The sequence below is a fragment of the Nannospalax galili genome, unplaced genomic scaffold (genome assembly GCF_000622305.1).
Source record: "Nannospalax galili isolate Female #2095 unplaced genomic scaffold, S.galili_v1.0 scaffold2275, whole genome shotgun sequence".
NCBI lineage: Eukaryota > Metazoa > Chordata > Mammalia > Rodentia > Spalacidae > Nannospalax > Nannospalax galili.
In genome coordinates, this window is record NW_008336130.1 from 104,805 (window position 1) to 114,688 (window position 9,884).

At 42.0% G+C, this 9,884-nt stretch overlaps 1 pseudogene; it reads left to right on the forward strand.

The window, feature by feature from the left end:
* Positions 1-511: 511 nt before the first annotated feature.
* Positions 512-1,704, forward strand: LOC103732383 (annotated as a pseudogene).
* Positions 1,705-9,884: the final 8,180 nt, after the last annotated feature.

A 9,884-nucleotide genomic window follows, 5' to 3' on the forward strand; every position in this document is an offset into this window, starting at 1 on the left:
TCAGAGACAGGTAGCACATGTTTTACCATAACAAAGAGGACTAGTAAGTTGCATAGTAGCAGCACCAGACAACAGAAATAAACAGGCGGAGGCACTGAAAATAAAAGTACAAGAAATACTTAAAAGTTGAAAATAATAGATGGTTCCTCTGAACTGATATATTCTCTCCTGGAGGGAAGAAGGAAACTTTAAAGACTCAGGGAGATAAGGGAAGTCTAGAGGCTTAGGAAGATCATAGAATGAGAGATTTCAAAGTTATACAGTTCTTGAAGAAGGGCCAGCAGAAGGGGAAGGCAGTCATACAAGAACCTAGGACTTGCAGGGGCACCAGGATTGCTCCCCGTGTCTGGGCTGGACCAGCCTCTACTCCAAGAAAGTTAAGAGGATCCAGTACATGGCTGGTTCCTAGTCTCAACCCAGAAGAAACAGCCTCCAAGAGTGGGAAGTGAGCCAGGCAAACCAAAAGCAGGCTTGAGCCGATTCCTTGCCCTCCTTCCGCTGTGGGGCCAGGATGCTGAAGAAGCAGACTGCAGAGCTTCTGCTGTCAGGTGCTGTCATCTTTGTGGCCTGGCATGCCCTGATGCTCCTCTTCTGGATGTGGCAGTGCCTGGCAGGCCACCCTCAGACAGTGCTCAGACCCTACCAGCCTCACCTGGGAGGTCATCTGCCTGGTCAAGGATTCTGAGGTGGAGTTGGAGCGGCAGTGGGCGCTGTTGCAGCAGACCGGGAAGCATCATGCTTTGTGGAGCCAGAGATGGAGGGTGGCCCTGTGTTCCCTCTAGCCCAGCCACATGTCCCTGTGATACCCCCACCAGCTTTGATTCCCATCCTGGCCATTGCCTGTGACTACAGCACTGTCTGGCTACTTGGACAAGCTGTTGCATTATGGTCCTTCCTCAGCTGAGTGGTTCCCCATTGTCAGCCACGACAGCAGTCACCAGGAGACTGCCCAGGTCATTGCTTCCTATGGTAATGCAGTCACACATATCTGGCAACCCAAACAAAGTAACATTGCTATCCAGCCCGACCGCTGCAAGCTCCAGGGTTACTACAAGATCATTGGTCACTGGGCCAGATCATCAATAGGTTCAAGTTCCCAGCAGCTGTGGTATTGGAGGATGTTCTGAAGGCAGCACCGGACTTCTTTGAGTACTTCCAGGCCACCTACCCACTGCTGAGAGCTGACCCTTCCCTCTGGTCTATGGCTACTTGGAATGACAAGAGCAAGGAGCAGATGGTGGACCCAAGCACGCCTGAGCTGCTCTATCGCACAGACTTCTTCCCTGGCCTGGGCTGGCTGCTGTTGGCAGAGCTGTGGGAAGAACTGGAGCCCAAATGGCCCAAGGCCTTCTGGAAGGGCTGGATGCCCAGACCTGAGCAGCAGAAGGGGAAGGCCTGTATATGCCTCCAAAATCTCAAGAACTACGACCTTTGGCCTAAAGGGCAAGCCATGGGCATTCTTCAACCAGCATCTGAAGTTCATCAAGCTGAACCAGCAGCTTGTGCCCTTCACCCAGTTGGACCTGTCATACCTGCAGAGGTGTGACTGAAATTTCCTTTCCCTGGGTTTATGGTGCCCCCCAGCTATAGGTGGAGAAAGTGAGGACAAGGATCAGAAGGAGCTGTGGGGGATGTGAGATGTGGAATCAGTTCCCTTCCAATTGCGTTAGGAGGGTTCAGTACCAGCCTGGTGGAAGACAGTGAGTGCCTGTGCCTCTTTTCCCTTGGGTTTGGTGTACAGACTCCTCCCCGAGGATTGGCTTACGGTGGCCATGTCAGAGTGAGATAGCTAAGATTCTGCCTCCCCCAGGCATGCCCACATTCTCCCAGGCCGGGCTGCAGATGGCAGGTTGGAGAAGAATGTGTGCGTTTGTTTTTTGCCTGACCTCAGTTTTATGGAAGAAAGTGAAATCTACAGAATTATTTTTAAAAAATAAAGTAAAAGTTGGATTGTCTGAAAAAAAAGTTGTATAATTCATAAGACTTCTTTGTAAGGCTATAAAAGTAATAAACAATTGCTAAGAGAGTGTAGGTGTCTTTCATGGAGGAGCCTACAGGTTGGAAAGGGAGCTCTGTGGATGCAGCTCCAGGCTGGGGGGAACCTTTCAGTGGTGCACCTGCCTTTGAGTTCCATGTGCTATAAGTAGTCCCTCATCCACCCTGTGGGTAATCTGATATTGATTCACCAGGCTAAACTTGATTAGAGCTTTATTTATTTATTTATTTATTTATTTATTTATTTATTTATTTATTGGTCTTTTTGAGACAGGGTCTCCCTGTAGCCCCAGCTGTCTTGGAACTCACTGTGTAGACCAGGCTGGCCTTGAACTCACAGAGATCCACCTGCCTGTGCCTCCCAAGTGCTGGGATCAAAGGTGTGTGCCACCATGCCCGCAATTAGAACTATTTTTATCTCTTATCAGGGGTTGATAAAAGTACTGTGTGACCACAGAATGCCAGGAACATAACCCTTAATGCCCCCCAGGAGCAACTCAGACAGCTACCACTGTTAATGAGAATCAACAGTATTAGCTTCTCTAACATCTTTTTTCCTGTTGAACTAGTCTTAAATGTTGCTATTCTGTTCCCATGCTGAAGTCAGCTGTCTTCTCCAGCACTGTTTTGCTAGCAGGTGCCCTCAAACTGTCTGTTTACATTTCCTTCCTCCAGCGATTAGGTCTACCCTCTTGAGTGAATTGCCATTTTGGACTGTTAATTCAATGTTAGTCATGGTCAACTATCAGTATCCCAAATTTGATCTCTAAAGATGAGGACAGGGCTTTGCTGTTCCACATAAGACTAATTGGTACTTTCTTAGAAAGACTCACTTAGAAGGAAGATTCAGCCCACTGTCCCCCAGCTGCAGCTAAACCAGCAGATCAGCATATTTTTCTAGAGATTCAGTTTCCAGCCTCTACCCTTTGAGGGTCCAAGACCTCCAAAGATCATATTCTCTATCCACAACTTGGGTATACCCACTGGTTTCCAAGCTCTTTTATCTGACTTTGGGAACCAAAAATCTTTCAGCCTCATTATTTTTCAGTTTCTGGATGTCCCAGTAGTTTGCTTGCCATTACCAGGCTTCAAGGATCTACTGACACTAAGTACAAAGAAGCAGTCAACCCTTGGGATTTGAGAAGGGCACTCAGTGAGATTATAAAGTTGCCATCTTTCTAGAACTAGATTCTGGAGTAAATTATACATCAGTAAATGTCATCATATTTGATGAACTCTGTTATTCTCCCCAGATAAATTATTTGGAAGCATTGAACTCGAATCAAATGCCAGCACATCCTCAGTGCTCCAGATGTTGCCCCAGGAGACTCTGCTCTCTCGGTGGCTGCTGCTTCCGACACTGCTGTGTAATGTTGTGGGCAGATTGGCTTATCTCTTTTTTATTTATTGGCAAGTTGCTTGTATCCCATGGAAGCAGCTGAACTCTGTAATTATGAGCATTCAAAGGGAGGAATTTCCATAACTGCCATATGTTTTACCAACAGTGTTTCAGATGAGGCTCACCCATGAGTTTTCATACTGCATTTGTGAAAACATTTCTATTATTGTACAGTCTATTATTCTCAGAATGAGGCAAATGAAGACACATTTTCTGCTCCATTAACTCTTGTTAGCTCACCAAAAGTCAATAGACTCTCAGATGCTGCATGTACTTTCCACCAAGGGTACTCTACTCCCAGCAGTTCCCACTAACTGCTCATAGATCCTTCTGGTATATAATTTTTAACTGATTCTAGTGTGACCTTGCATAATGAACTACTTCTGAGTATATTTTTATGAGAGTTATTTTTATTTGTGAAGGATTTTTTAAATGTTTGTTTCATTTAAACATGGTACTTATAAGTCATTACTTTTGTAAATTCTCCTCCAATTAACTGTATTGGCCCTTATTTCTGTATCAAGTATCTTTTAAAACTTCTACATTGAATTTGAACATTTCAGAAGCATCCTCTTAGACAGGCTAAAACGGATTTTTGTTGAATATTCATGACTTTTTGAAGTGTGTTCAGTTTGGTTAGCATTTGATACTATGACAAGAGTACTTGATTTAAAGGCAAAAGACTAAAATTTAAATACCTTTCCTATGGAGGAGTTTGTTGATTCTTTAGCTTTGTGACTCTATAAATGTTACTTAAGCTCTGTGAACTTTGATCGTCTCAAATTCAGATGGAGATCAGACTACAAACTATATAATTCTCAGATTTACATTCCCATGTAAGGAAGTGACTGGCTCATAACAAATAACCACTGTTATTATGTCCAATGTTAGTTGAACTTGAAACTGTGAAGAAAGGTATCGTACATCTAATGTGCAAGGCAACAAAAGTTTCAAAGAGACAGTTTAGCCTACCTGGGAGAGGAAAACACTTTGAAATATTTAAAGAAATCTAGCTTAAGACACAATATTTGATTTATATCAGTATTTCTGTTTATCAAATCATGTCAGGTTTATCTCTATTTCAGGGACATTTCATAGTCTATTTCCATGCCTTCTGCAACCATGTTTACTCTAAATTATGTGGCTTTTCTCTGAAAGTAGACAATAACTCATTTTTTACTAAATCAGTTTTCTCGCTGCTCAAATTGTATTAACTCCTTTTATACATTTAAAGATCACAGAGAAAAGTGTCTGTGAATTAGAAGACAATGAAACCACTGACAGCAACACACAAGGGGCAATGAATAGATAGTACATACATCTGTTTACATATGTATGTATAATTTGTACATACAGCTATGTGCGTATGTGTACGTACTGTATTAGTTACTTTTCTGTTGCTGTGATAAAACACTTCAAATGATAAACATCACAGACACTTATATGAGGAAGAGTTTATAAGCTTATGGTTCCAGAAGGGTACAAGTCCATCATGGCAGGGAGGCATGGCGGCAGGAGGCAGCCCAGTGCAGAAAGCCAAGTGCTCACATCAACCACACACAGGAAACAGACAGATTAGAAGTGGGCTGAGGCTATACATTCTCAAAGCCAGCCCCAGTGAAGTGCTTCCTTCAGCAAAGCTCCATCCTCTAGACCTCTGCAAACAGTTTGGCCAACTGACCAAGTCTTCAAATACTTGAGCTGATGCAAGACACCTTATTAAAACCACACACACACACACACACACACACACACACACACACACACACATACACACACACACTCACACATTCTTTTAAAATGTATAAAACCCACAAATGTTGAAATTAAATTTGGTTAGAACAACCATGGTGCGAGCTGGAGACAGATAGCACACCCAATACAGCAGCTAAGGAGAGTTTAGTGAGGAGTTGTTCATAGAAGTATGAAACCCACAAGGTGGGAAGCATTTGATAGAAAAGCCACATTCACAGCCCCCAGTGGCATGGGAGGCAGCAATCTCCTGAAGTGGCTGTGGGGGAAGAATGCCCCAGGGCAAGTGCTGTGGCCAGGTTTGGAGAAGAACAGCCTTGGCAGGCCCTGGCCCACCTTGAAGGGGGGAGGATATCTGGCCTGCTCTCTGGTACACTTTAGATACCACAGTTCAACCAAATGCCTCTATTATTGCCATTTTTGTTAGTTTGGTGAGTAACTTGAAATGGCCAAGATAATTATGTTTGTATGTGCAACTCAGAATTGCATAGACCAATGGGGTCCATGAAATGTTTTTCATATTTGGCCCCATCTACCATCTATAGATTCTTTTCTCTCCAAATATGAAGTAGAGTTTGGCCTTCTGTCCTCCCCACTAATTTCTGACTCATGCATACAGGTCTGCTTCATAGATGTTTGTGCCTTCCACATCAAACTGGAGGCAACTGGTCTGGGTATCTGCTTACTGTTTAATAATTTACCAATAGCATTTATCAGTATAAATGGATCTTTTGAAAAAAAATTCTTGCTCTTTTTGGTGGATATTGACTATGAAGCTGTAAAGTTTGCAGATCAGAAAAGTGAAAAACTAATTTAAAAAGACAAAAAAAAAGCCCCAAAGGGCTTTGTTCTGATAAACTATGTATTTAAATATATATATATTGAGGATCTTAAGAATGGCGAACACAGAATCAAGAGTTTGACATTCACTACCGATGAGCAGCTGTCAGTCTCTTGTCCATTTATTTATTTTACTTTGATTGTCTTTCCATCCTCTGCCTCATTTCAACAAATTATTTGAAAGGAATTGCCACTTGTCTTCTGCAGCCTCAGAACCCTCCAGTGAGGAATATACTCCTATTATTCATTTTACATATGACACAACGAAAACCACCTGGATTAACTTTCATTTTTTACTTCTGTTTAAAAAATTTAGATAATTTAGAATCAGACACTAAGGAATTTTGATAAATTTCTTTGAGAAACCTTTCACACTGATTTTGACCTCTATACAAAATTCAAACCCCAAAATAGCCAGAGTCTGAATCTCCATGGAGTTCTCCCTATTTGGATGTCTCATTATTGGCTCGTGTGATTTGACAGGTTGAGTAATAGGAGACCATGTCCAAAGCGATGGAAGTGGCATTAGAGATGGTGTCTTTCTCGCTGTCCAAAAATCCTAATGATTACAGATATTATTTCTGAGGCCTGGATGCTGATCCAACTGGGGATTATAAATGAATTGAGACCATAAGTGAAAACCAGAGGGTGTTGTATTTGAAACAAGGCCTCCCAAGGGATGAACAGCACATTTCAATTTATGTAAAGAGCTGCCCAATGCGTCTGCAAGGACATGTGGAGTAATTCTAGTTTTATCACTCTGTCTTGAAAGAGCCCACATAGTCCTGCAGATTATGCCTGTCACACTCAGACTACAGTGTCCATGGAGCCTCTCTCCACCTTTCCCTTGACTGAGGCTGCTACTGAGACCTACACTGGGGGACCAGAAAGATTTTCTTCTGTGGGTCATACCAGGTTCATTTTAATGTAAATTAGACATAATTTCATGGGGTTTTTTGTTTGTTTGTTTTGCTTTGTAGTTTTGTTTTTGAGACAGGGTCTCCCTTTAGCCCAAGCTGGCCTAGAATTTGCTATGTAGACCAGACTGACCTTGATCTCAAAGAGCTCTGCCTGTTTCTGCCATCTGAGTGCTGGGATTAAAGGTATGTACCACCTTGCCTGGCTCTCATGGGCTTTTTGATAGGAAGAAAATTCACACTACACATTTGAGATCTGTAAACATGCTGTGCCCCAAACGAACCAAGATGGTGTGTCAATGTGTACTCTGAAACACACCCCATCAAGCAATCAGGGCTCTGAAAGATATTATTAAAATCATAGTCCATAAAGGTGCCAGTTCTGTTTAGATTCAGCCGCTTCCAGTCTTCATGGTATTTCTGAGAGAACACAGCCTTTCTTTGATTCTGTTCCTTTGCAAAAATTTCTTTCTTTTAACACAACAATAAATTGATCAGTATGTCTGCCTTAAAGTATTGGTATATTTTTATTCACATGGGATAAATTCCAATGTGTTGAAGAACAGTGTGTATTGTTAGGTTTTATTGTTGTTGATAGAAAAAAATTTAGACCATATTTTCACCATTAGTTCCTAAATGATGGGGTATTTGGGGATCATCAATAAGTTTTAAATTATGTGAAAGACGATTAGAAGATTTATATATTTATGTATTATTTATTTATTGTGTGTGCAGATGTGCACATTCCACAGTGCATGTGGTGGTTTGATTGAGAATGTCCCTTATAGGCTCCAAGTATTTGAATATTTTTTTCCCAGTTGGTGGCACTGTTTTGGGAGGTTTTATAAGGTGTGGCCATGCTGGAGGAAGCAAGTCACTGGGGTGGGCTTACAGAGTTCTTAAGCCTTGCTGGATCTACAGTCGCTCTCAGCTTCCTGTCCCTACTTGGAAGATGTGAGAGCTTAGCTTCTGCTCCTACTCCAGCCACCTCTGCCTCCGTGTCTCTCCACCACGATGGACTTTTGCCCCTTTGGAACTGTAAGCTAAATAAATTCTTTCTTTTGCAAGTTCCCTTGGTCATGGTATTTCTATTACAGCAACCCAAAAGTAACTAGTAACAGTGCACACATGGAAGTTAGAGGACATCTCTTGAGAGTCATTTCTCTCTTTCCACTTTGTAGGATCCAGGGATCAAACTTAGATTGCCAGGCCTATGTTTAAGCACCACTACCCACTGAACTATTTCACATTTTAGGAGATTTCTGACTTAAGACTTGCATTCTAAGAGATTCTCACCTTTCCTTCCACCCCTGAGGAATGACGGAGGCACCTCAGTGACCTACATCCTCCATTTAGGTCCAACCTCCCAACATTTCCAGAGCTTTCTAAAATAGTGCCACCAGCAGGAGTCCATGTGTTCAAAACGTGAGCTTTTGGGAGACATTTCAGATTAAACCATAACATCCTGGTTGATCCTAGAAACATGTTAGCCCAGGACTTATTTTCCAAAAGATAAGGAACAACCACAGAAAACAAAATTTAAAACTTTCTTATCTTAGAAGACGTGGAAGGTCAAGTACCTAACACAGTTCAGTGGATTTTTCTTGAAAAGGCCCAATATTTAATCGTGAAATTGAAGCATCCCATGGAGGTTATGAACACATGGAATTCTTTTGCCAAGAACTATCCTATTCACATATTTCATATTCCTTAGAATAGTGCTGGAAATTTCTGGATTTCTCGTTTGTTCAATTCCTACTACCACAAAATGACTCACATTGATTAATGATGTTGAATTTCCCTCCAATCATTCGGTGTTGATTTGTTCCAACTTAACAGAAATTAGCACATGACCCTGCACTCTAGTTAGAAAGGATTTAATATTCACTTAATATCATCTGCATATTTGAATACGTATATTTCAAATATTCTTCCCTGGACTAGAGAGATGGTTAAGAACACTGGCTACTCTTGCAGAGGACCTGGATTTGATTCCCAGAACCCACATAGCAGCTAACAACTGTCCATAACTCCAGTTCCAGTTGATCTGACTCCCTCTTCTGACCTCTGAGGGCATTACATGACATAGGCACACTTACACACATGCAGGCAATACACTCATACACATAAAATAAAAATAGTAAATAAAATATTAAAAAGATATTTTTCCCAATTATTCAAAGTAAGCCAGCACTTGGGAGGCAGAGGCAGGCAGATCTCTGTGAGTTCAAGGCCAGCCTGGTCTACATAGTGAGTTCCAGGACAGCTGGGGTTATAGGGAGACCCTGCCTCAAAAAAAAAAAAAAAAAGACAAAAGAAAAAAACAAAACAAAGTAAGTGATATTGCTCTAGATTTTAGAGGTGAGGAACAAGCAGATGATGGACTCAGTTAGCATTCCCTTTCATACACCCAGTGAAGGGATAAGACACACACATATATATCTTCTTGGAATGGCCATGACTCTCCAATGTGGTGGGGTTGCTTGATTCTTACCTGAGGGCAACTGTATGACAGAATTGGCAAGAAGCTAGGAGCACTGACTCCACTGGGAGAGATGTCTGGGGTCCACTGGAACTAACGTATATTATTGGAAAACGTGCATGGTGTCAGCTGTAGAAATGCTTATGCCATATGGGGGGATTGGGGGGAAGATTAGCTGTGTGTACAGTAGTGTATTTTTGATACTTGCTCAGTTTAGATTAATGGATTCATTCAAATAACAGTGGCTTAAACCAATGGGTGACTGATATGCCAAGTGCTCTACAGAAGGGTTTATGAGGGTCTTTCCGTGCCTTTGATGTGTCATGACTGATGCTTGTTAGTAAGATCATAAACCATATGCTCAAGGACCTTTGGTTCTCTGAGGAAGTCATCCAGTGAAACCAAGGTACAATTATGGCCAATCACTGTCTTACAGGCAACATAAATTGGAGATTGTTTCCCATGTGCAGTTCACACAACTTATGGCTAGGCACCTGCC